Below are 6,557 nucleotides of genomic sequence, written 5' to 3'. Positions count from 1 at the left end.
TGGAGGCAGCCCTTCAACCCCAACACCGCGTGGAACAACAAAACCCCCACACGCGGACAGGAGCCGCACGAAACTGACTTTCAAAGTAAAATGAAACCTATATGGAATTAATTAGATATATTTATGTATTAATGTGTATTATAATACTTACTTTCAACTTTTGATATAATTTCTGTTGTTAACATATTTATTTATTTGTCTTATTTTATGTTTCACTATAGTCTTTTGTAAATACTTAAAACTAGGTATCTGGCAATTGTACTACCTTTCCGTCCTCATGACGTCACAAACGCATGTAGGCTCATATTTGTATCAGTACGCTTGATAACGTTGACGAAACAGCTGTCGCGTGTAAAAATACTGGAGTAAATGGAAGAACCCCATTATGTGTCCATTAGTAACCTGAACAATGAAGTAAAGAAAATAATTAGAATTAGAATATATTATTATATATATATATATATATATATATATAGATATATATATCTATTTCTTATAATATATATATATATATGAGCTGATTCGATACAGTTTTGAATATGCCTTTTCCGTGATAGTCTGAAGTCCCGTGAAACCATTATAAGTGATACTGTGTGTATGTGTAACAAAACAAGGCAACCGCCAAAGACGTTACAAGTTGACGTGACTTGGCAGTTCAAAAGAGTACCACGTTTCTCTATGTCCCTTCATGATTGGCCCTTGTGTCTAAGGAGCCAGAATAACCAATCAGCTTATTGCATAACGATGCTGTGTGTAGGGGGCATTTGAAACAGGCCGCACTATTGGTCAGATCAGTTAGTTAGCGGGTCTCATACAGTAGACTGGGTCGAGACACAAGTGCCCAGTGCCCACATTCCCGTCGCCGTCGGCCGCCACACAAAGACGTGTATCACCACGAGTGTCAATAACAGTCTAACCTGCCGTCCTGTTGTGCACTAGTATAGTTAACGTAATAATTACAGTTAAAGGCCACCTGTGTAGCTAAGAAAAATACACCTGTGTTAAACGTTCCCTTGATTATTATTTTTGCATATTCCTACATTGCATGCACGTAAACTTATCTCTCCCCTGTTTTTCCTTCGTATCCCGAACCCACAAATGACCGAGATCAGGTCATATAATTTTGGTGTCAGTCGTGGGGTCCTGTAAGGTCCTGTAAGGTCTTGTGAGGTCCTGTAGGGTCCTTTAAGGTACTTTAAGGTCCTGTGGCGTCTTGTGAGGTCCTGTGGGGTCTTGCGGATCCTTTGAGGTCTTATACAGTCTTATGAGGTCTTGTGAGGTGTCAAACAAACGTTATTGTTAAATCATTCTAGCCGACAAACAGTGATATGAAGTGAAATAAACATGGAAACGAGAGAAAATTCGATGGATGGTGATGATGAGGGAAATGGTGAAATGAATGAACTGGATAAAAACAGTTATGGCTAAAGCAATCAGCAGAAAAGTGGCGAACCGTGCTAAGTACGGGAATAATATATCGAGTGGCCCTACGATTTCGAAATGCATAGTGCTAACCAGAAAGACAGTGTTCAATCACGCTATACGATTCGAAATGCACAGTGCTAACCAGAAAGACAGTGTACAATCACACCATATGATTCGAAATGCACAGTGCTAACCAGAAAGACAGTGCACAATCAAACCATACGATTCGAAATGCACAGTGCTAACCAGAAAGACAGTGTACAATCACACACAATACGATTTTGAAAAACGCAGTGCTAACCAGACAGACAGAGTGCGATCGTAGAAATCGTTAATAAATTACCACTGTTAGACAGTTTCGCGACCGAATTCGATGACGAACGGGCGAGAGAAAATTCGAATCTGCGGTAGTATTAACAAAATATTAGAAAAATCCGTTTAAAGACAGAGACTAGTGTGGGAGAATTCAAAATAAACGGTTGCAGCGCCAAATTCAAACGATGGTGGTGGGACCCAAACAACATTCGTGACCCTTCGTGACCCCCCCGAGTAACCGACTCGTGTAGCAGACCAAGTAGAGGAGTAACGAACGTGTTTTGAACGGAGAGATGGCGAGCAGTCCAACCTCACCAGGAAGGACGGAAGTTGGCAGCAGCAGGAGGTGGCATGGAGGTAATGCCGGGAAGGTACCCCAGGCTAGCCCCAGTGCCGTGCGGGACTGCTGTTATGCAGTGCCCGGGAACAAGGGACGCCTTGTTGTCTTGTTGTGAGGGAAGGGATGCAAGTCCCCATCTCTGAGAAGTAGAGGACAACCTGTCCACCCGCGAGTCAGGATGCTGGGACAGAGAGAGGTCAACCAGAGCCTCTCCCCCGTGACCCCGTGGGAAGGGGGAAGTCCACTCCTACATCTGATCGCGACCTATTGAAGAGTAGAGGGATGATGTTAAGGTGAATAGTGCAGAAATTCCCTTACCAACCTCGACCCGTGATGGAAGTCACGATACCTGCCTAAGGTATGGATAGGATCAAGCGATGTTAGAATTAGGAATAGCTGATAGACGTCTGATGACAGCCAGCAACCCAGTGAGAGAATCCAGGCTCGATGTGAAGAAGATACAAGCAAACTAATAGCATCAGTAGCGATCGCCGGCACCGCTGCTGGCACTAATAGAGTTGCTGACCCAGAGTCAAAGTAATAGGGTCTGCTCACGAGACGGTACTAAAACCTATCCCCGCCCCTTGTGAAACGTCATCAGTTTACAAAAGGACCATATCTTTACGAAACTATATTTACGATGACATTTTCATATAACTATTTTTGCGATGGCGTTTTTTTATATGAATTTTCCTTTTATTGCATGTTACCGTATACTTCGTTAAAGTACAAAGAATGCTCTGCTCTTTCAAATGATATAGCACATTACAATTACGATTAATTTCAAACCCACAAGCGCGCGCAGAAAAAAATATCTACGCACACAAAAATGTGCAATTACTTCATCCGTCAACCTACATACATTCACGTTTCGTAGAGTAACTGGACTAAAGGGATGATGATAGAAAGAAACTGAAAAATGGATTAGAAAGCTGATAAAAATTTACTATATAATGCATAAATAAAATTGATAGGTGTTCTCAGAAATTTTCGAGGAATTCTAGGTCAAAGACGGACCAAACTTTTTAAATTTTATGTAAATATTTACCACATTTTTCTTACATAATTTTTCATCTTATTACATGTTTTGCCATATACCATGTAAAAGTACAAAGAATGCACTTTCAATTGGTATATGACATTATAATTATTCAATTACTTTCAAACCCATAATAGCGCACAGAATATATTATCTACGCACGCAAAAAATCATAAAATATTGAGCGTTCGTAGGAGATCTGAATCTAGCCCCGCCCCTTGTGAACGTCATCAGATACATCCATCCAGACTTACGGATAACTCTTTGTACTTTTTTTTTCGAAAATATTATAATTGATTGAGGCATGCATAATTAATACCTTTATGTATAGTTTGTGTTATATGTAAACTTATGTGTTCGGAAGTATATTTATGTGATATGAAGTGCTAATGAGAAATTTGCTGGAAATGTGTTTCCTGTATCATTTTCTTCATCATTTATTCCTTTGATACCTTGTATCGTATATGATGTAATTCTTATACTTTTGATATTGTTTTCTTTTTTGAGGTCAAGTCGTGCAAATGCAACTGTCATTTTTTTACACTGCCTGCATCCACATTTTCTTTGTATTTATTGTATAACATAAGTATTCTAAGAAGATTTGGAAAATATAATTAATCTATCATTCTAACCTTTAGCATAAAAAAAAGTTGCTTTTCAAAGTGAGGTATGAACACAGTGACAGAACTAAATACATTTCTTAAGAATTATTTAAAATCTTGATAATATTACTACCTGAAAGAGAGAGAGAGAGAGAGAGAGAGAGAGTTGTCATGTTATAAAAAATGGACTTGAAGAGACTACAGCAAACCAGTATATAGGTAAGCAAATAAATAAGTAAAGAATAAATATATGAAGAAAGCTGGAGTAGCTATGTGTGTTCAAACTGGTATATTTTATGTGAAATAAACAAGGCTTGGTGGCTAAATGAGAGAAAGGGTATTAACAACATCAAGCATGTGAACATCTTTATAGATTTTATCAAAAAACGCCATGCGAAATGGATTAAACATATATAAAAACTAAAAAGGATTTTTGCCAAGTATTCAATAGGAGAAGGCACCGAAGTGGTTTACGCCTTGTGACGTCACAGCATTAGCTCCGCCCCCACTGCCGAGTTGAGCAGACCTTATATACTGTGAATGGGTATTAAAAAACATCAAACATGTGACCTGTTTACAGATTCTGTCAAAATTTTATTAAAAAAAACCATGCGATATGGATTGAATATATAAAAACTAAAGCTTCTTTAAGTAATTCAATGGAGACGCACGGGCAGTGTTACTCTTCTGACGTCACAGTATTAGCTCCGCCCCCACTGCCGAGTTGAGCAGACCCTGTTACTTTGACTCTGGTTCACACGAAGCGGTGAACCGCCCATTTTGAAGACAGCAGGGCCCATCATTGCCTGTGTGTCTGCCAATGAGAAAAGAGATTGTGCCTTACCATAGCAACCCTGGCCACCTGACCTGGTCCCCGTGACTCACAGACACACACACTATTGCATCGTTGTCAGTGTAAAGTGTTAACTATGGAGAGGGATCATTTTGATACCGATTTATTCATAAGTGAAATTGAAAAGCGCCCAAAGGTAATATGTCTAACGTGTAAAACTGGGTGTACCCAATGCCGTCTTTGGTGCTGTTTGTGCCAATTCAGTCAACAGCCTAAAGCAAGATATTTCTTCCACGTCCATTCTGACACTGGATGTCACCAATAAAGAAAATAAAATATATATATATACCTCATACACACACACACACACACACACACACACATATATATATATATATATATATATATATATATATATATATATATATATATATATGTGTGTGTGTGTGTGTGTGTGTGCATATGGCGTTACCGCGCGTTGGCCGCCACCGGTCAAAAACATTTTGCGTGAATGATTACAGCGTTAAACGAGCAGTGGACGCCATGGTTAAAAATGCCCTGTGTGAACCTAGCCTAAGGACACTTCTTCCCTTGGGCTTCTTGAGACGATAGGAAGGATGTACTACTGGCAAGAAAAGAGAAGATACAGTTTTCATTAGCTTTCGTTCATCAAATTTCCCAGTTGTATTTGTTTTTACTGAAAAGACATAATCTCTCTAAATTTACTCTAGAATATGAAAATACATTGCAAATTATATCATATAAGTTAAAACTGCAAAACAAAACCTTTCAGATACTTAAAAACACTATATATGTCCGAAGTAATTGGAATTTCTCAGATAAATTCGTTCATAGAGATGTGGTATGTAGAATGTGAATTTCCGATTGTAGTACTATGTATCACGACGACAATATTCACTCGTTTTCCTTCATGAACGGGAATATTATTGTGGTGAATGTAATTATTTTAGTCTTCTATCTACAAATTTATGTTTGTATTCCAAAGTGTTTAAAGTTAGCTGACGTCAATGGCAGTCAATGTTGCGACGGCTAAGGTAGGTTGAGCAAATCTAGCTGCATCCGCAAGAGCGTTTTCTATGATGTGAGGAGGAGCCCTAGAACTTCGAGCGTGAAAACGCAAGTCACTGGATACTGGCTTACGTAACGAATTTCACACTTTGATTCCTTTGACGTTGACATAAATTGAATGCTAGTTGCTGTTTACAAAGCTATTGTCTTTAAAAATAAATCTTTATCAAGGTTAAAGTACCATGTCAGCTCAAAGATTTTCTGGTTATTCTCCTATTACAAAGCAGTTCGTAGTTAGCCTACACGATTTCATTGTTTTGCCGCGAGGCTAAAAAGATCTCCCAACACATTATCATTTGTTTGCACGATATATAACTTTAATTTACATCACAAGTAGACTATCTAGAGCACTCAAAACCCCTACACTTAATGCACTTAGTGTGCAAATCATATATTGGTTTAACTAACCTAGTTTTGCACCCTCCAGCGCAAAACCTAACTCCTGAAGGACTAGAGTCCAACATGATGGCAAAGCCACAAAAATGCAGAAAAGAAATTCAACTAACTAGCTTCAATCCCACAAAACACGAAGTTGAATACTTCACCGATATTGGTAAGATATACTTCCCAACAAATGAAGAAAATGTCTACACTGACCACCGATGTTCACCAGAAGTCGGCAGAGAACGAATTGATGTTACCTGGGCAGTTGTACCTGTAGCTCCCTGAGTGGAGGGATATGATGTCACCTACATCAGCGATGGCGTGCCACCGTGGAAGTTTTAGAATCTATTGTCTGCCATTCGTAGGGAACCTACAGCTGTATAATTGTTCTGTAAGACACCGCAATAAAAATGTCTGCTTTGCATGACGGCCGAAAGCAAAGTGGAATGTTTACACCCGGGCAGGTGGGTCTCATCACCTACCCGACGGTAGTTACTGCCTAACCTGTCTGTTCAAGAGTTTTAAAAGCCATGTTCCAGCTTCGCGATAAGCAATTCCTAATGTAAAGGA

The 6,557-nt window shown here is 39.2% G+C and overlaps 1 pseudogene; it reads left to right on the top strand.

Moving 5' to 3' along the window:
- LOC135199657 (isocitrate dehydrogenase [NADP] cytoplasmic-like) overlaps window positions 1-6,272 on the top strand; it is a 54,012-nt pseudogene extending 47,740 nt beyond the window's left edge.
- Window positions 6,273-6,557: the final 285 nt, after the last annotated feature.

Source organism: Macrobrachium nipponense, chromosome 26, assembly GCF_015104395.2.
Source record: "Macrobrachium nipponense isolate FS-2020 chromosome 26, ASM1510439v2, whole genome shotgun sequence".
Lineage (NCBI taxonomy): Eukaryota > Metazoa > Arthropoda > Malacostraca > Decapoda > Palaemonidae > Macrobrachium > Macrobrachium nipponense.
This window is presented reverse-complemented; position numbering and strand designations above follow the sequence as displayed.